Genomic DNA, 20,881 nt, shown 5'->3' with positions numbered 1-20,881 from the left:
GCACCTTCCATAATAATCCTATCGATCAAGGATAATTCTCTTACCTTATATCCACCTTCCGTCATCACCAGTTCGTGCAGCCATCGAGTATAGTTGTAGTCAACAATATCTGTGGTTGTCTCCCCCCCGGTGGTTCTTGATAATCGGGAATATTCAGGCGCGGGTGTTCCCAACCTTTGGTTGTTCTGCCCAGGCAGCGGTGATGCGTCAGCCATCGTTGACTCCAAGGTAGTATTCCTTAGTTCGACCCTCCTCGGGGACGAGTCATCTTTGTCGTCTCCTGTTAAATACAAAACAGTTGTTTCGGTACTTACCTTTCGGTTGTGGTCTGAGTTTTGGTAGTCCGTTCCGATGTCGGTCCCGTCATCACCTCTGGAGTCCTGCAGAACGTCTGTAGGGGTAACCGGGTTCACACGCGTTGTTGTGGACACCCCACCACTGATTTTCGTCGTTTCTTCGGGTAGGTTTCGCGCGCTAGTTGGCAACTGTTGCTTCCCATGAGGCACATCAGTTAGTTGAACACTTTTATACTCCCCCTCTTTTTCAACCACCGATTGCGATCGTCCGACTTGCACCAGCGTCGTTTGCATCCGCCATCCTAGCGTTTGGGATGGTAGGTGTCTCAGTGCTGTATTCTTTGGTACTTTTGTTGTCAGTCGTTCCACGTTCACCAAAGGGACGACGGCGTCCTCCTGATTCCTTGGAGTCTCGCTCGTTTCGGTAATGTTGGGGAGGGGGCTAGTCGTTACATAGGCAGTTCTACTCGCCTCGGGTGTTGTATTACCGTATACATGTCGACCGGAGGAACTCTGGTAAGAAACCGTAGTTCCTGCAAAACCGGACCAATTAGTCTCTACTAACCTTTGGTCGGTTATTTTCGTTTGCGTGGTGGTCTCGTGTGTCATTTTTCTGGTAACTTTCGCCTCCGCCGATTTGTTTTGGCTCGCCAATTCCTTCCCCCGTCTCATGACTTCCTGGTGCGCGGGCGGGGACCTTGGCAACGACATTTCTTCAGTGGCTGTCGTTAGCATTTCCCAAGTCAGATGCGGCGTCGGGAGACTGCTTGCTAGTTCCTCTTGCTCACTTGGTGTTATGCCATGTCCATTTTCCCAAGCTCTCATGGTCGTACTGCCCACCATCATTGAAGTAGTTTGCGGAACTTCGGTGGTCCATGTGGTTCTAGCGCGATGGTTTTCACGGTCATCAGTTGCGGTTAACGTCACGGTTTGAGCGGTAAATTTCTTCCCCGCATTATTCCTATAGGCATATGGCGTATAGACCAGGGCACCATCACAAAACGTCCCCCGATAGATCCATTGAGCCTGGAATAACTTATCGTCCCCCACTTCTGCCTGAATCAGCTTCTGTGAGGCCATATAATTTAGAAGTATCGTATTCAACAATTTTGCTTGTTCTACTAATGTCGGTCGTAGGGTAAGGTTATACCTCGTGGATAACTCCTCAAGTTGTCCCCGCGAGACGGGTCTTTCTCGCCGCGTTTCTATGCCTCCCCTTATTCGAACCTTCAGTTGTGACAAGTGTTTCTTTATCTCTTCTACGTATTGTACCCCAAGACTGGATAGCCAGTTTTTGATACCCCCCCGTCCATTTCCATCGGGTGTCTCTCGAAACGGGGATAGTATAAACGTTTCCCACCCTTTTGAAATCAAGCAGGAAGTTTGGTTACCCAGTATTGGTAAATGTATTTCCATCCACGTTCGGTTTTCAGGGGCAGCAATTTGCATTGTACCTTGCCGGGGGTCCGCAAACACGGCCCGCCCCTCGAAAGGGTCGTATAATACTCTATTGAATATTAGGGCTGTTTTGAGATCTCCAACAGCCGTCGAACAAACTTGCCTTTCTCCCTTTAGCTCGCACCGCGAACTATTATGCAAAAGAACTGGGTAAGGGTCATACATTGTCATGCCTGAAGGTTGGGGTTTTGCCATCGTGCGGAGGAATATCGTATCGGTTTTTCGTCCGTCGAACATCACATACCAATGTTCCGTATATGTATCGTTCCTTGCTTGTAGCCATACCAGATTCTCGCTTATCTTTGGCAGAGGAACTCTATCGGGCCATTGATTGCTAGAAAAGGTTCTCCGCTTATCCGGCGGGTTCCCAATAATACCGGGATCGACTTCCTGTATTACAAAATCTAGGGGCAAGAAATTCTCAACCGGTTGCTCCCCCATGAAGTAGCACTCTATGCACATCACCCTACTTCGACGTTTTTTGTGAGCAACACAATGGCTGAATCTATTCTGCCCAATATCCCATCCTCTACGACGCCCGAACTGATAGCGACAATTTGCTTCCACCGTTTCATATTGTTCCAACAAGTTTATGATCATTGTTTTATATACGGTTAGTCGTTGTAATGTCTCGAGGGGTAGAGAATGCAAGATTCGAGTTTCTACGTACCTCCAAAGATGTATCACTCCCAGTCTGCCGTTGCGTCGGTACTTTATTTTCTGGGAATAGTAGTCAGTAGGGTCCAGATCCGGCAATATCCACGACTCAGTCCGTCTACACACACACTCCCGTTCATACGCCCAGGTTTCATTCCAATACCTGGCGTTTTGGGATCCTATGGATGGTATGGGTGCCAGTAATTCGTATAAACTTTGCGGTGCAGCTTTCAACGGACCAAACGCCGAGTCGTCAACCTGTATCTGATAGTGACGTCGAATGTCCCTTCGAGGCCAGTCTTCCCCTAACATAAAAAGCCGTGACAAGGGGACCCTTAGCGGCTTTGGTGGGGCGCCGAAAGGTATCCATCCCGTAATATTAAAGTCGTCCTTGGACTCCACGATCATAGCAGATAAAGGAAGTAGGCTTTCGCCAGTTTGGGCTTTCACAAAATAAACCCACAGGGTCGACAACAGTAGTCTTTGTAGTCCTTTCCATTTGTACAGGTAGTTAATTATTGGCATATTAATTTAACGTGAAAATCTGTAATTCATATAGTTGTGTTTAGTTAATCATGATGGTTAAGAGAGTTTCGGCGGAGATCGGTTACCGTCGCACTATGGGCCTGCGTTTTTTGGAGTAAGACGGTGTCGACGTTATGTACATTGTAAGTTGAGCGTTAGTGTTCCGCCTCTGTACGCTAGATTTTAACTTGGGACAGCATAGGCTGTGATACCTGACACAACAGAATAAGATAATCACCGCACCCAGTACAAGTCCCAAGGGGAGGAGGATGGATCCGAGGCCCGAGAAAATGCCACTCAGTCCACTTCCAAATAGACCTCCGATTGCTCCAAGTCCCTTTTGTAGGAGGTTACCGGCACCGTTTCCGACCGATTCTATCAGACTTCCGGCACCGTTCGCCATCTCTTCTATCGTTTTGCCAAAGTTCTTCATAAATTCTTCCCCCCCAGCAAACTCGAAGGGGGCTACTGACACATTCTCGTAGCGCCAGTCGGAGATATTTACGAACACACTCCGGTTCAGGTCTTCCTTCCATACCTGTATACTGAGATCCACTTCTTCTTGAGCCTGGTTCAGACGAAGCCGGTTGGCTCGGAGTTTACTACTGATGTCGTTTGTCTCATTTACATACGTATCTTTATAGGCGGATAACTGCTGAGCATGCTCCCGCACCCGCAATGTCCCTTTCCGAATCTGTGTAAGATAGACCTTACTCGAATCGAATATGGACTTTCCGGTCAAATTAGCCAATTCTTTCATGACCAAGCGGTCGACGGCAAGTTCAGCGTCGCTCACCTCTGTGAAACTTTGAAACTGAGCGAGGGTGATGGTAGCCTGCCGCAATATCATTTGTCGGTTTTTCTCCACCATTTTCTGCATCCACACCAGTCGTCTGTCCGTCAGTGATGCTCTTACCTCCATGTTTTCAACCAATCGGTCCAGCTTTTGTTGTTGCGCTGTTTGGATTTGGGAGAGTTCGTTTATCTTTTTCCCTAGTTCGGTTGATCTCTCCGTAGCCTGGATCATTCTGTCGTTGATTTGATGACTTAGGTCCTCCGTTTCTTTATGCAGTTGGGAAGATACAGTTGCGACAACAGCGACAACTGACACGACGGCAAAGATTAGTGCCAGTAGGCCGAAGAGGAATCGTTTACGTCTACGTTTCCCCCCAATCCTCCTATTATTATGTGCGATGTCTCCTTTTATTTCTATAGGACCTCCCGGAAAACGGGGTCGGTTATGCTCAGGGTCGAAGTGTACCTGATCCCAAAAGGCCGCCTTCAACTGAGACCCCCCGACCGGATCCTGACAGTCGCTACCACTTATCCGTTCCTGACACCTTGGATCATCCGCAACCAAAGAGGGGTGTTTTCGCCAAACGGGTAGTATGTCGTAAGGTGCGGATGGTCTTTCGGAAGGTCCGTCAAACAGGTTGTTCCAATCAAGGCCTTGGTCATCTCGACCTTCCCAGTTTGGTAAGGATGCCTGTATCCATCTAATCCTTCGAGGAAAGTTTGTTGTGGGCAAATCCCCCCATCTACTCGTGTTCCCGATCGGCCAAAGATTACACGATGGGGGATGTCCAATGTCGCGATGGCTTTTCCCTTTCAATTGTTGGAAATCTTGCCAAAGGTATTCATAGTTCTCCTGGGTGATCAGCCCTGATGTATTTCGGCAGTTCAGCATGTGGTACCACTCACGTTCCCATGCAGAATCCGCACGGACTGTATCTATTTCTTGTATCACTATGTCCGCTTGACTCGGTTCCAAAGCAGAGATTATCCCTGTGATATCACAAAAGACGCATTTGCCGCGAGAACCTGATGATGACGATACTAGGCGTCTGGTTGTCGTGCCGGTCTTCCAGTCATAGGTCGTAGAGTAAGTCTTGGACCAGAGCCGATTTTCCGGCCAGCAGTGCGCAATGCTCGAGCTACTGGCGTTGTACTTATTCCATTGATCTACCTGGGTCCAGTTCCATGTATCTTTTGTCATGCGTTCTGTTCTGCAAGTCGATCTGACTGCCGAAAAACCCGCGAAGGTTCGTAACATGATCAATTTGAATTTGGTCATCGCCATTATGGTATCGTTCACATGGGACCACTCGTCCACGCCAAACGCAGACTTCCATCTCTTCCTAGTGGCTTCCCAGGTCTCTTCCCAAAACCACCGTATCCTGACCCCATGCCCTATTGGGCGTACGAACACAGTTTCTTGGTCAAGAACGGCAAATGTTAGGTTTGGTGAAATTTGGCCTAGTTTTCGTCGGCATAGGCAGGTTCGTTCAAAATCCCGTACATTCGACCAATATCGCCCTCGCGGGAACGCCATTTGCTGCAATGACACCCGTTCGGCCACCACGTAACCGAAAGATTCACTATGAAATAGTGTTGGTCGCCTGTACACGTGACGATTCCCTGTCTTATTGAAAGCGCTCATTAGGTCGTAGGTTTCCCATTGCGTATCATTCAGCCGAACCCAGTCGTCAGGTAGTGAGCCGTTGAATTCACCCAGGGTACCCTGAGTAAAGGTTCGGGCCCTGTTCGCTACAGTATCTCCGGATCTTGGCACGAAGTCCGCCGCCTCAGACAACAAGCAATCAGATGTGCAACTGAAACCAATAACGACAGGCAGAATATAAATAGCGTAGTCCATTGAGGTGGTATAGGCGTCGGTCCCCAATGCATGGGCTTACTATTTTATATTGAATATGATTTAATTATTGTCTGCAAAAAATAGAAACATACATTGTCCGGTCTGTGGCTAAATTCCTTTCCTTATTGCGAAAGGCTTCTCTGGGCTTTACTGAGGATTACCTTGTGTGTCAGGAATCTGATCACTAGGGTCGTCATTATTATACCGCGGGTCAAGAGATATCGTTTTCAACAGAGCCCCAAACCTTTTTTTACGGGGGTATTTTCTCTTCCAAAGCCACTCCCCCACATAATCGGCTAGTAAATGACGTGCTAGACCCCTCGATCTGTGTAAATGATATTTCAGCGAGCTCCAGCAAGCCTCTAAATCATTGGTATGGACGCCCTGGGCAGATTTAAACGTGGTGGCGTGGTCAACTGATCCATGTTTATAGCCCTGCCCCCAACTTTCAATGCCCTTATACGATGGATAGCCATCTGTCAGAATCGTCGAGCCTCTGGCTACATTCTTAATTATAAGTCTTTTCAGAACGTCCGCTGTTCGGTCAGATGTGATCTCCACAAACATGTCACCGGTACCTCGGTCCAGGCCACCGAAAGCCCAGACAGCCTTCACTGCTTGTTGACCGCTACCAGCTGCCCGTTTCCGTTTGGCCAAGTGGGTTTCGTCCAGGATTACAGTTCGGCCAACCCCGCCTAATTTCCGTTTACGTCTTTGTATGTAAGCAGAGCACATCTTGCGCAGTTGTCCAGACCATTCTACCGTCGTACGTGCGCTGATCTCGGCCTCATGGGCCATTTGAATTTGTAGAGAGTCTTGGGCCCAAAAATAACTTAATACTAGCAGCTGGGGCAATCCAAGTTTGCTCTTTGAAAAAAATGAGTACTTGCGGATAGTAGCAGTGGTCCTACAAGATGAGCACCTCCACCTCCATCCATCTGAAATTCTCGCGGTAGTCCGTTCTTCTTTCATCAAACTCGAACATTTACTGCAAGTCATTTGTTTTCTCAGTAGACCCCGACTTCGTAAAAAAGGTATGCAATCGCGTGTATGAGGTAAGGCTCCCGTTTCCACCAATCGCAGTACGTTGTAATCCTCGACGAAGGAGTCTGAAATGTAATAGAGAAAAGTACAAGTTCCTCCAACGATCGATGGCTTTATAACAGTTAAATCTTGACGGCTGCATCGTCCCGCATCCTAGGCCATGTTCTCCATCAGTATGCACTCTGACGGTATAGGCCCCTCGCACAATACTACTTCGTGATTATGCGACTGTAAGAGTCGTAGACCTATCCTTCTGAGATCGCTCGCTCTCATTCTCAGAACTGTTTTACGCCCGCGTGTCTTTGTTGTGTCAACTTTACTCAAATGGACGAACCGCCGGTCCATCCTGCGTAGTTCGGTATTCATGATTTGACGGGCAGCTTCATCCGTCGTTATGTGATACAGCATGCCATCGCCCAAATATTCTTCGTACGGAGGTGGCATCCCTTTGGTGTGCCCGTGTGCTGCAGCCAGGCCTTCATTTGACATCACTGCCCTGTTGCAATTTGCCATGATATCTTTGATTTCAGTTATCCCGAGGTCTTGTCGCAGCTTGTCATTGATTATTCCGTGAACTTCCTCCCAGGAGTGGTATCCATCGACGGAGTTTGCGCAATACTCGTGTCGACAGTGGAACATCAGTGCTCGCTGTATTTTCTCTTGTTGAGATTCCTTTTGCCCCGGGAGGGTGGCCCAGACATGCGGATCATCATTCCCCGCCGCCATTTCCATCCAATAGGATCGGGACAATCCATCTGACGTGAACACTTGTAACGTGCTCAAATGAATTACCTCCTTTATCTGAAATCCGGAGAGATGATTTAGCCACCTTTGAATCAATGGCTTTGGACTCGGGTTTTTCGCCTCATCCGTCATTCTTTTCAGGAGTCCAAAAACTCCCATGTTGTCAGTAATTATAGTGAAGGGTAAGGCGCGCAGCATCGACTGCCATTTCTCCACTGAATCCTTCAGGGCTTTAAGCTCTTTGGTGCATGGGTCATAGGCTTTCGCCGTCGGGGTTACCCACTTTTGACTGTAGTAAGCGATCGGATACACCTCCTTGAAAGGGGGTTTTTTCCCCGCATCCGTTTGAAAAATTACGGAGCCAAACCCTACATCTGACGCATCAGTTTCCACGAAAATGGGAAGTCCTGGATCCAGATGATACAGTACCTTGGTACTGTCGAGTGAGGCTTGAGCTATTTTGTAGTCTTGCAATAATTCTTCGGTCCAAAGCACCGGTGTCATTTTACCTCGAGTCGCTGGGACTTTTCCCGTTAACGCATCAAATTTTGCCAACTTCAAGCTCAACTCTGGGATGTGCTCCGAGATGTAGCGTAGAGCGCCAATCCATCCACGTAATTCATATATATTTCGGGGTGGTGAAAGCTCCCGCAGAGCCCTTATTCTCTCGGGCTGGACCTCGATTTCTTTTCCCGTCAAGGTCGCTCCCAGCAGATTTACTCTCCGTTTTCCAATAAAGCATTTATTGATGCTGAGCGTCAATTTCATTTTAGCAAGCTGTTCAAATACCAGCCGCAGAAGCAGCAAATGGTCTTCTACCGTTTTTGTGCTAAGGAAAATGTCGTCTATGTAGGCCTCCATAGGCGTCGCATTCTCCTCATCCGATCGGCCATTTTGCTTCATGTGTTGGCGATACTTTTCCGTGATGGGTTTCACCACGCATTCTTGCATGTTAGCGCTCCAAAGAGCAACAGCGGTCTTCAACCCCATCACCATCTTGCGCCATCTTACGTGCATTCCTTTGATTGCTATCCCCACATATTGCTTGGATCTTTCCGTGATATCCATGTGGAAGTAGGCTTTCTTCAAATCTAGAAGAGAGAGCACTTCTCTACCCTGGGCGAGTTGTTTTACATCTGGTACTAAGGGTGGAGGGACTTCGATTGACTTTATAACAGCGTTCAGGGGCTGGAGGTTCTGTACGACTCTCCATGATTGCTTCCACCCGTCCTCCTGCTTCTGTCTTTCATTCATTTTTTGTGGGACGACAAAGATGGCCAGTTTCCACTCGGCAAATCCTTGCTCGATTATTCCCAGTTCCAAGAAGTTGTCCACTGCTTCTTTTAACGCCTTCGCCTGGCCCTCCCCTTTCAGATTATAAGGTCCAGAAACAAAAGGCTTAGTCGAGGGATCCTTGAGTTCTATGTCACACTTATACTTCATGGCTTGAGGGGCTCGTAAGTGGCCACGCAGGTCCTCTAGTTCAGCTGCGAAAGGCTCATAGACGGCTTTCCAAACTTCGTCGGCAATGATGGTATTTTCCGGGGTCGTTAGATCAGGAGGTTTGTATGGAAGTTTCGCTAGTGCTACCGATTGTGCACAGAGACTTTCGAGTTCCGTCTTAACGCTAAGACTGGTACCTTGTTGTAAGGTGTACGTGGTAACAGGGCCAATTATCGGCCGATGCGAATCACGTGAAAAACGGGGTTTTGGTGTTGGTGGAGAGAGGGCGAGGTTCTTCGTTGTCAGCGGGGATTCCCTACCTATCCAATCTGACCTCTGAGCTCGGTGCGTGCCCACACCTACCGTCACGCCGACGGACTCGATCTCCGCCGGGGGCCCTGTTTCTGGGGAGACGTGCATCTTAAAATCCCCAGACTCCTTGTCGGACGCCTCTGGACATACGTCCAGTTGACCGACAATAGCTGCTTCGTTTGAACCTTTTGGGAAATTACTCATGACTGTGGCTGTCGTCATGCATCTTTGGGCCGAATTGTTACAGTTATTCGGACAAGTGCATCCACGAGAGCTCTCAGGACCAGTTTTCTCGTGCAGGTCCTTATTTACGTCAGCCGGGATTCCGCGCTCGACGTCTTCATTAATGGTGCCAGCAGGGATTCCTGTCTCGACACTAGGGGTTTCCCGTAAGTTTTTTTCGACGTTAGTGGTATTTACCAACCCGTCGTCCGCGCCAGTGGCGATTGCCATCTCGACACTTGCGCCAGCGGCGACGGCCGGCAATGATGACCGGCGCGCCGACTCGACGCTTATCTGATTTGCAGCTTCCATCAACCCATCGTCGGTAGCAGCGTTGCAAGGACTGTTTCCGACTCTGGTTCCATCCCGTCGATCGAACGAGATCTCGTCATGTAGTGTTACTAAAGACAACTCTTCGTTTGCATTAGACGGAGTTTTGAATTCAGTCGTTATGTTCGGTAATTGTTGTACCTGATCAATCCATTTTAACCCAATAATATTGAGAGGGACCCCTTTTCCGGTCGCAAATGGAACCGATAGTCCATCGAAATCAATTGTTACCAAGGAGTCAACGTGGGAAGAGCCCCCTATACCGCGTAATTTCATGTCTAAGGGTTGACGCTCCTCCCAGCTTCGTGGGTATTTGGTCTTAACGACGTTTTTCATTATTAAATTGGGGATGCTTCCCGTGTCGGCCAAGAATTTAGTTTCCGTTGTGGTGTCAACCAAATACAAGAGCCGACCGCCGAATAACTCCATAAAGTCTGGCTGTATTGGGTTATCCGGTGTATCAAGAAATGTAAATAGGGGTAGGGAAGCATTATGTACAGTTTTTGCGTGTTGGGGTAATAAGTTATCTGGGAGCTGATTTACCGGATCAATCAGCACCCCCAGTCGTTTTTTGAGAGTCTCAAGCCTTGTTCTAGTTCCTCATCCGTCCAATGCGAGGCGTCATAGCGACGTGGAGGACGGCGATATAGCGGTTCCGTCCAGGCCACTTGGCTATTGCCCTGGTTCGGTTGTTCAGGTGGACCCTGAGGACCCCACTGATCCCTATCATGCCAGTGGGTTCTATCTCTATTTTTTGGCCTAGAGTCATAATAGGCCTCGCACAAGGCAGTTCTCTGTGTCAGAGAGGGAGAACCTTGGGTGGCAAGGTATCGGTCGAGGTCCGGGACCGTCAATATGTTATTCCTTGCAAGGAAAGGCTCCCAGTTGCGTTTTGTGGACTCCTTAACGCGTGGAGGTACCGGTCGTATTCGTTTGCGAACTACCCAACCTAAGGTATCATCCTTGGCAATCACCTCCTCATTTAGCCAAAGCACGAATTTTGCCACGCAATTACGGGATTGGTGTCCAGGGGCCTTACAATAATAACATACGGATAAGGACTGCCCCTGAGGGGGGTTCAGATACAAGCCTAATGGGGCGAAGATGTTGGGGTTCCCCAGAAAATTATATCTCTCACCTTGGCTCTCCGCGATGCGGAGGGCTTCCTGACTGCTAGCCGGCGTGATTTCCTGGCTGTCCCCGCCGATTCCAGAGTCCTGCGTATTCGTCATCCGAGGTCTCCGGTTCGAAGTACTTGGCCCCTGGCTTGTTTGAGGAGACCTGGAGTTCCGCGTTGGTGGAACGTTGGGTCCATTCGATGCGTCGCGCCCATTTTGTATCCGGGCAGGTCTGGCCCTGTGAGCCGGGCCCTGTCTGCCAAACCCATTTCCACTCATTACATTGGTCGGAAAGCGGTTGGTCTTTGCGCCGCGAGGAGGGCCACGTCGTGGCTGCGAAGCTTGCCCGGCGCTGACGGGCTGCCGTGGCGACATATTCCCGGACGGTCTGGGTGGTGTCCCTCCGATCATGTGTGGAGGTTGTCGGGGTGAGGGTGGTTGCACCATCGGAGGTGGTGATGTAGTCGGTGGAGGAGGGGTGTCTAGTCGCCCATCTTCACCCCCGTGAGTAGGGTAACTGTGCATCATGGGTCCCGCCGGCTGAACATTATATATATGTACAGGTGGTAGGGGCGACGTTGTTTCGCGCGTCTTTCTGACTTCCCGAGCGGTGGGACGTACCTCTTGTTCATCCAAAAACTCAGAGTTCCAGTACAACTGTAAATCCTCCGCCACGTCTTGCCAGGGCCTGCTATCCCATCCACGCATTAGCAGTCTAAGTGCTTCTGGTAATCGTTGTCTTAGGTTGCGGAAAAGCCGCAGCCCATCCGGATTCTCTTTGATTTCAGCCTCCATGTCTATCTCTAGTTGTTTTAGGGCGCTGTTCAACAGCGGAAGAGGTTCATCTTCCCACTGATAATTCCTCCGGAAATCGTTGATGACCTTTTCATTGTTAACCAAGCCTTGCGGGTTGGATAGCGACAATGATTTCATGACCGAGACCCATTTTGCATTTCCCGAGTTGGTGTTGAAGAAATTTCCTAGCTGATTAGCTTGTTTGAGGCGACCCGTACTTCGCAACTTCTTCTGCATTGCATTGGCCAGAATTATATCTGTATCAGTATCACCCTCGCCGTGTCGTATACGTCTCATCGTATTAGCCATCCACTTTAGAAGGGGCATATCCCCAGGGTCCATCATTAGCTGAAGCATCTCCTTTTCCGACTGGAACCTTTCGGGAGTAGTTAACACCGGGTTCACGGCATCATTCCGTGGTTGATCTCGTGGAAGTCTCGGCCTCCCTTCGCTCTCTCTCGGAGTAGATGCGTATCGAGGTAACCTGAGGTACTCAGAGATGTCTGACATATTCTCTTCGGGTTCGATTGGGTTGGGCCGACCAGAGTCTCGCTGAAGTGCACGTGTGGTCTCCCGAATGGCCTCCCGTGCCTCCGCTATTTGTCTACCCAATCTGTCCAATTGGGCATCAGTATCTTCACCCGAGTCCTCAGGATCTTCGCTACCGTCTTGTCGGAAGTTCGTTCTCCCTTCTTGAAAGGTAACGCGCCTTGTTGGAGTGCCGGCCGCACCTTGTGTCCTGGTTCGGGTTCCTTCAGTTGCCCGTTGATCGCCGAACCATGCCCCGAGCCGTTCTCGAGCGTGTGCATAGCCATCGTCCGAATCGGTGTCGGTTCCGGTTTCTCTATTTCGGAATAGACTGGGTGTATCTACTAGATTTCCCCTTCGTAGTCCGTGGCATGTCCCATTTCGAACCGGGAAGCATTGGGTCGTTCCTGGGCGAGAATCTGACAGCGACTTCGGCTTGGAACCTGGTAACGTAGGGTAGACTGCCGTCACGGTATGGCAATCCAGGCCCTTTTCGACTGTAAACGTGGGTAGGGGCGCTGTCGCCCTAGGCGATTCCCCAACGGGTGGGTCATACGCCGGTGGAGGTGCTGTAGCCATTACGGACAGAGAAGGTGGTGGCGGTGGTTTATCCCCAACCACTTGTGCATGGGCTTTGCCCAGCTCAAATTCCGATTTCAGGATTTCATTGAGAACTTCAGTAGAGACCTTCCCGCTGACCTTCGAAGTGGCATCACATACCGCTTTCAGGTCGGCTTGAGCTCGCCTGACTTCCTTCTTGGCCTTTTCCAGCCCCTTCATTGTCTCAGGCAGAGTTGATTTGACTTCTTTTAGTACTTTCGTTTGGTCAGCCACGTCTTTTGCCAACTGTCTTTCTTGTTGTCGGACGTCTTCGTGGCGTTTTTGCGTGGCTTTCAGCAGCTTGATACCCTGCTCGAGCTCGCCTGCCGCCTTTGACGACTTACTCTTCTTTTTAAATAATTTTAGCATTTTTCGCATAGGTCATGTAACTTTTGATTGTCTGTATTTTGGTCCCGTACCTTTTATTGGCTAGGGGAAGTACCGTTACGAAGTAGATTCTCCGCGGACGTGGTTTTGTTGTTCTCGATCACTCGCCCTTGCGTTGCAGGTACGGAATATCTTCCGAAGAATACTGGGTCGGTCTCGTTGGCGATTACCACAGCAAATCCGTTACGTGGGACAGCAAGTGCTTCGGCCGTTATAGTGACGTCGTTAGAGAGGTCTTCAGGAGTTGTCGTAGGAAAGAATACCGGCACGAGGTGTACGTAAACCGATGCCAACGTTATAAGCAGAGATATAACAGAAGTGATTACCGTCACGCCGAGCACGATTTTCACGAGGGTCGTCTTCACGCACATTTATAGGTCAATGTTTTTACACCGGAAATATCCCAGTGGTGCCTCCAGTAGTGTCTTTATAGTGCAGCCCCAATAACGATTGTTATGCGGGTCGTCTACACTTGGTTCGGATTACTTCGCAGTGAAAATCGACCTTTTACTGTACTGTATTGTCCAGACGACGCCCGTAGGTGTTGATTGAAGTAGCAGTAGTCGCTGTAGTCGTATCTTTCAGCATCAGTCAATGACCCTTAGGTCCAGAGTTCTAAACTAGCCTTATGTAACGTGTAAATAAGCCTTAATACAACCAAATACTCCAATTAAATAACCATGCAGACAGAATGAGGTATCTAAGCAAAACTTGGTTAAATTGGCACATAGAATATCCATCAATTATAACACAAGATAAAGCTTGTACCTACTCATATTCATGCACGATTAAATGTATTTTAAATACTCCAAGGTTTGTTTTCGCATATAAACTATGCGACGGCCTTTCCTGCCGAAGTCGTATCTTTCAGGGTTTGTTAACACATATAAATAATGTGACGGCCTTTCCTGCCGTAAAATAGCTCATAGGTTTGTTTACACATATAATGCATGTGACGGCCTGTCCTGCCGTAAAGCAGCTCCAAGGTTAGTTTACACATCTAATAAATGCGACGGCCTTTCCTGCCGTAAAGTTCATTCATGACCTATCGCTACATGATACACCATTCAATCACAATGGTCATGCACGAATCAATGTTTCAATCACTATCTGTTATATCTCTGGGTTCCTTTGTATCGGTGTATATAAGCTTTTTATTCATTCGTATGTACCGTGTCTCACAAATAATAGATCTGATTTACCACGAATCTCTAACTCTACACATGCTCCAATAAGGTAGAGGTTCCTAGCTTAGTCTAAGGGTGCGTAGCTAGTTATAACGCGTAACTCCGGGAGGTTCCAACATTAAGGACTTTGTATCGTTGACCCGATTAACATGGCCATATGCCAATTAAAGTGCACTTGATGATACTACCCTTAACAAGGTGTTGCTTATTCGAACACTGTTAGATACCCAGGGTCCCTTTTACGGGTTTCTGAAGAAATCCCTAACCATTTCTAATCCTAAGCTTCTATCCCGTTAGGGTGAAGGGTCCCGACACTAATATAGGGCGTGGTCGGTGTATAACGCCTAATTAAAGCCTACAGGCATAGTACTTGCTATCATATTACTGTAGTAACAACCAATTATTCACATAGTAAATGTTCACTAACCCATACACATATCTAGGACATAAAATGTTAGCGCCATTTTAAAGCAACCTGATGGTATTGATCAAAGATACAGTAAAGGCAGCGCTTGAACAAAATGGCGTCACTATACAATAATACATCAAAGTAACCATTACATGAAAATACCAATGTCCTGTTATGACTCACGCGTCTCGTCATCATGCCGCAGATAGATTCATGTCGTTGTTCGTCAGCACCCTCTCTGACCTCCATCATCGTATGTTCAGGACATATTTGGCAATCGTACGCTTGGGTACTCTGTCTTGTGCATCTATTTCGAACCCGATTTCTTCAACTCCCTTGCTGATGAAACGATTCTTCTGCGTATCTTTTCTTGATTTTGCAGCCGTCTTGGTCGTTTCTTTTCTCCGCTGTCTTCAACGCGACTTCTTGCGGGCATTGTTTGGCACGTTCCAACCTTTGGTTCACTGGTCCTTGCTGAGCAGTGATTGATAGTGCCGGATTTCCTCTATTTCACTTCATTAAGCCCTAGATTCTATCGAGGGGAGCAGTTTTTCGGGACTGTCGAAAGTAATTTTGGAGTTGGTACCACCAAGTCGTTTATTAATGCCAACAGAATGTCCAGTTCATATCGATACTCTCATGCCATTTCATCACTTCATTCAGTCTTATTATGGCCTCATTGCGAGCAGGGCAATAAATCTTTGGCATGTTTTCGAGACGCCCTTCTTGTCATACAAGTTGTAGATACATTCGAAGCGCACAGGGAGGACATTAAATACACACATGTCGGAATATTGCGTCATTTGCTATCGTAACGTTGCCGAAATACGATAATTTGCATGCACGTACTTGATCATGGTGCCATAAGTGCACTTGTCAGACACATCCATTTCGTGAAACGAATGTGCAAACAAGGCGGGTCTTATTTTAATGTCATACTCGATCATCGACACATCAGTTTCGAAAAACGAATGTGTGGACAATTTCAACCATGGGTTACTTTTCTAAGGTCTTTATATTAGCAGTACTGGCCTGGGGTATTCCTAATGTTATAGGCCTATTATTTCCGATTATAATATTCATTTTTATTCAACCTATGTAGTGCCATAGCAATTTACAACGTAGTTACGTTGTAAATCGCTATGGTAGCACCTTAAACGTTTTAGAATATCTGTCGGTCTTTCACCAGTGTCTACCACCGAGGTACCGATCTATTGCACGTAGCCCTAATCGTTTTGGAAATTGTGTCGGTCTTCTCCAGGGTCTACCACCGAGGTACCGATCTATATCCATTGTGGATATTGTCCTTAACATTTTGGAAAGTCTGTTCGTCTTATCCAGGATCTAACATCGAGGTACGGATGTATATCCATTAAGGATATTGCCCTAAACATTTTGGAAAATCTGTCCGTCTTATCCAGGATCTAACATCGAGGTACGGATGTATATCCATTAAGGATATTGCCCTAAACATTTTGGAAAATCTGTCCGTCTTATCCAGGATCTAACATCGAGGTACGGAGTTATTAATTATATTATCCCTAATCGTTTTGGAAAATCTGTCCGTCTTATCCGGGATCTAACATCGAGGTACGGATGTACATCCAGTTTTTTCATATTTAAAAATTCGCAATTCTTATAATTTCAAACAATCTGCGTTATCATAATAAATACTGGGGTCTTTTAACTATCGTAATTCTTGCATTTGATAAAATATTTACGAATCGAAAAGCTTTATTTCGGTACTTTCAATGCCATATAGTGACAGTCAGCTTCCTCCAGTGACAGTGAACGCGTTTCCGCGTACGCGTAAATTTGGACTTCGGGGAAGATCACCCATTTTACGAGATTACGTTCAGTCTTCTCATCACTTAGTATCTCTACCCACTCGGGGTTCGCCATTTTCAAGGCTTTTACCCAGTTTATGCAGATATCTGCGAACGCCATTTGAAGAGGTCCTTCAGGATGAAGGCTCCCTGCGTAAGTATCTTCCCACTCGTTTTCATCGAGTTCTTTACCAGTCCAATCACTGTCGCACGTTTGGAAGCCGCTATTTCTTTCCCAATAGCGATATCGTAGACTGGAATCGTCATTAAATATATCATAAAGATGATCTGTTAACGAGTGTGTTGTCATGAGAAATTTCAACGACTTTAGTCCGTGATCGATAAAGTCCTCTTTTTGAGGTTTCGATATTAGGTGCTCCGTCTCGGGTTCTTTGCAACGCAAGCCCAGGCACATACTAATATTTTAGCGTTTGTTATCGATGCAATAAACCTTAAATATGCACATATAGAAAAATTTAAATCGACCACTTTCGCTTGATTGGATATTTTTCTAAGTGTGCGAAGCCCAGGTCCAGTCAAACTACTATGATATTTTTTTTCACGAAGAGCAAGTCGAGTTCACGCTTTTTACAGCTCATATGCTAGCGCTGTTGCGGTCAACCGGCTGCATGTATCACGTGCGGTAACAGTTTCCGGCAGCTTACAGTTGAGCGCAACACGGACTGAATAAAAAACAGCCACTGACAGCGTTCAAAATGAAGCAACCTAGTAAACGAAAAAGAAACATCTTGCCCCCCACAAAGGCATTCTTTTATTGTTTTATATATTTTTTTTGAAGATGATTTTATGCTCCGTATAACCTTTATCTTTAGTTTTCTCTTTTGTAAGTTTTTATATCTTATGTACATATTTCAAGATTAATTCATTTTATATTTTTTTTTTTTCACAATAGGTTTTTATTTTTTAGGATTTTTATCTTGGTGGGTATTATACTATGATACAATCCGCGTATATACACAATTTAATATATCTCTCCACCCCAGCCTTCCCCCCTTCTATTACAGGAATTGTCAACGGTCACATTCCTTCCAGCATACTTACAACGTGTCAAATGGGAGGCGAGGTCTTCCCATAGTTAACCAAAGTGTTGTACTGGATAGGAAGTGCCGAGAGCCGTGCTCATTATTTATCTACATAACTCCATCACGTGAGCACCTGGTAGGTTTAATTTTTTTCCCACTAATATAAACCGACGGACCCTCAAAAGGAAGACACCTCTTACCATTTGGCAAGTGCCAAGCGGTGTCATGTTTATCCATAGAGTGAGGGGGGTGCCGAGAGACAGGGATGGGAGTATGCCTTCCACATAAATATGCATTACTATTTACAGATCAATTTGCGGTTTAGATATAATCAATAAGAATAAATTTCATATCCACCTGAGATTCTCAAGGTGTCCTGCGTTCGTCACGACCGAGATTTCACAAAAAATTTTAATATATATACACGTAATATATAAGCAGCAATTTAAAACAATTTTAAAAATGTCTCGTAGATATATCATTGATATCTCGCGGAGCCGACTGTAGCGAGGACCCAATAAAAGGGCAAGAGATGTAAGTAAATTTAAAACTCAAATATAATTAAAAGATTAGCAAAACATTTCATAATGAGAATAGGGTGATTTTTCACGGGGCAGGGGGTCTGGGAATGTTACCCGCTTTTTGCTACTATCTTCTCCTTCTTGTGACGACTTTTCGGGTGGAAGGGCTATTGCAATTGGACCACATTACTCTCGTAAATGATTGTGGCGTTAAAACAAATCATTGACTACAACGTGCGTCCTCAATTGCATTTATACCCTGTGATTTAATACAAACACTCTGTGTAACAGACAATAGACGTAGAGCGGACTTTCACTAAAGACAATACAGGTTCTATGCTTATTCGAAAAATCATTTTTGTATATAAGGTGGGAATTGCGCAGCCTTGTATTCGAGTAAATGAACTATCCATAGTCCCCGAGATGTTTTTTCAGGGGCACACTTAGCGATTCAATTACAATACAATGTCTTTTACTTTCTGGAACTTAACATAAATTTTGTGTATCGGTATAATAAATCCGTGTATATAATAAATAAAATACAAGAATACAGCTTCTACTTTAGAGCTATTCTCCAGTTACACTGTATTCTGACTCAAATTCTTCTTCCGTTAAGTTGAGCTAGACAGGGATGCCGAATTATTACGCTTGTCCTAATTCCCTATCAGCTATAGCCTTATTAATTTAGTTGTCTCGGCTTGTCTGGTAGTCTAATCACCACCAGTCCGTTTGCCCTATTTAGCAGCTTTTGAGGCGTGATCGCACGTTTCCTTAGACAGAGATTGCAGCATTAAGAACGTCATGGAATGATGATATCTATACGTGGCCTTGTGATACCATAGACTGTTTTTTTCCACAAAGCTATGGTCAGCGTTGACCCCACATAAAGTCCCGCAGCACATACCGTTCAATACAGACCTAGCCGCCCCTATCTCTGAAGTAAGTAACAAATTGTAAATGCATTATGACCTTAACCCGCCATCACTAAGGTTGGCGATCCATATTTTCAGGTGCGGTCGGATTGCTCTTGCCAGCCATGTAATCCTAAACGGTGTTATACACTATCAATCGGAATAATACATTCGCTGATTATCGCTATAATACCTTGCCGCTATGAGTTATTGATTGAGGATGCAGAGGTGGTCACCAACGAAGTACTCCTACTTTTTGAATTACTTGAAGCAGATTTTTCCGACTCACGCTACTTTTTTAGCAGTTATGATCTTATATCAATTCTACTTCTACTGATAGTTTTCAGTTTTGTAGGCAAAAACATGCGCAGAATACCAACTTACTTGCTTGTGAACCTTCATTCCTACTTCTACTCGAGTAGAAATTCCGGCGTTACTTCTACTTCTACTTCTACTTGGGCAGCGACGGTGACCACTTCTACCTCCTCTGAGCATGGACCAGTCTTTTTTTTGAAAGTATAGCGGGCAGACTAAGTACTTTTCTCCCCATTCTAATCGAATCGATTCCGACTGCTCATGGCTCTTTCGCATTGTTTATGTCACATGGAGTCGATGAGCCATGACCACACGCCTTCAGATCTGATGGGGTCAGTCCGACCCCACCTCGCCATTCATGTTATAGTGCCATGCCTTAGGGAGGAATCTTGAACTGGACGTACAGTGGGGTCCAAGAGAGGAAGACTTCTCGTTATAACGTCCTGCAGGCGGTTATTATACAGCTGATTACCTAAATTGGTAACACAAAGCATATAAACTGATGGGGTCATTTTGACCCCACCTGAGCAATCACGTAATAGTAAAACCCTTAGTCGTCTAGGGTTAAGTGAATATCGCGTGGTTCCCCATACACTTAGGGCGGATAAATTCAAGTAATATGTCGGCCAGGCGATAGAGGGAAACGAACTCAATCTATTCAATGAAATACACAAATAATCAACCTTTTAATCGATACAATGCAACTCCTCATCAATTATGCTATGCAAAACAAGCTCATATTATCACAATCAACTCTAAACCACACGAGAAGTTCACTGGATCGGTAACATCAACATCGGTGCCACTATTATAGTGCGTGCAGTACATCAGAGATGAGCATGGATTAGGATTAGGTCTTGAAAAAAACAGGATTTGTGAAATTTTGTCGGATTTGGATTGGATTTGGATTAGAGTTTTTTTTTCAGAACGGATTAGGATTTGGATTTGGATTTCAAGGTTTGGATTTGGATAGGACACAGAAACCCCAAATCCGCTCATCTCCGCAGCACATGCGATCGTAGTTAGAGCGACTTGACCGACCCTAGACGCTGGATGATTTCGAAACTGACCCACCAATTTTATTTTGGGTCACGTGATAGTTAATTTAGGTCTCCGCCTGACCAATAGAACCAGTTCAACTCATTCTTTTGCGAATTAGCCGAGCCAAGCCAAAATATACGACGAACACGGGCCCTTTTCCAAGATGTCACAACCCAAGGTTTAGAAGGCCGGCTACCACCACTTTTCTTCCTTTTACCCATGAAGGGAGCTATATATGACTGTCTGTTTGATGTATGAGGTGACCAGCTGACTTGAAGGCCTGAAGGTCGTATCGCTGGCCACCATTTCACAGCATTACTTTCTTACACATGAAAATAAACTTCTGTCTGTCTGTCTGTCTGTCTGTCTGAGCAGTCTAGCATTCAATATTAGCCGGCGCCATTTTGGTTTACCAGTGACATCTTCGTACGAGGCCATTCGATAATTGTCCCAATTTCGGCTTATCGCCATATTCTAAATAACGCGCAACTTTTTTCCGCATAGAAAATTTGG

At 46.3% G+C, this 20,881-nt stretch overlaps 1 protein-coding gene across 2 annotated transcripts in view; it reads right to left on the bottom strand.

Moving 5' to 3' along the window:
• The window catches only part of LOC145452817 (kynurenine--oxoglutarate transaminase 3-like), a 151,520-nt gene extending 137,734 nt beyond the window's left edge, over positions 1–13,786 (bottom strand). For both annotated transcript variants that reach the window (XM_080330960.1, XM_080330961.1), the window contains exon 1: positions 13,763–13,786. The gene's annotated coding sequence lies outside the window, so the exon portion shown is untranslated. The remainder of the gene's footprint in view (positions 1–13,762) is intronic.
• Between the last annotated feature and the right edge of the window lie 7,095 nt (positions 13,787–20,881).

The sequence above is a fragment of the Botryllus schlosseri genome, chromosome 12 (assembly GCF_051294905.1).
Source record: "Botryllus schlosseri isolate E-star chromosome 12, Bs_hap1, whole genome shotgun sequence".
NCBI classification, from domain to species: Eukaryota; Metazoa; Chordata; class Ascidiacea; order Stolidobranchia; family Styelidae; genus Botryllus; species Botryllus schlosseri.
The sequence above is the reverse complement of the archived record's forward strand: the minus strand, read 5'-3'. Positions and strand labels throughout refer to the sequence as shown.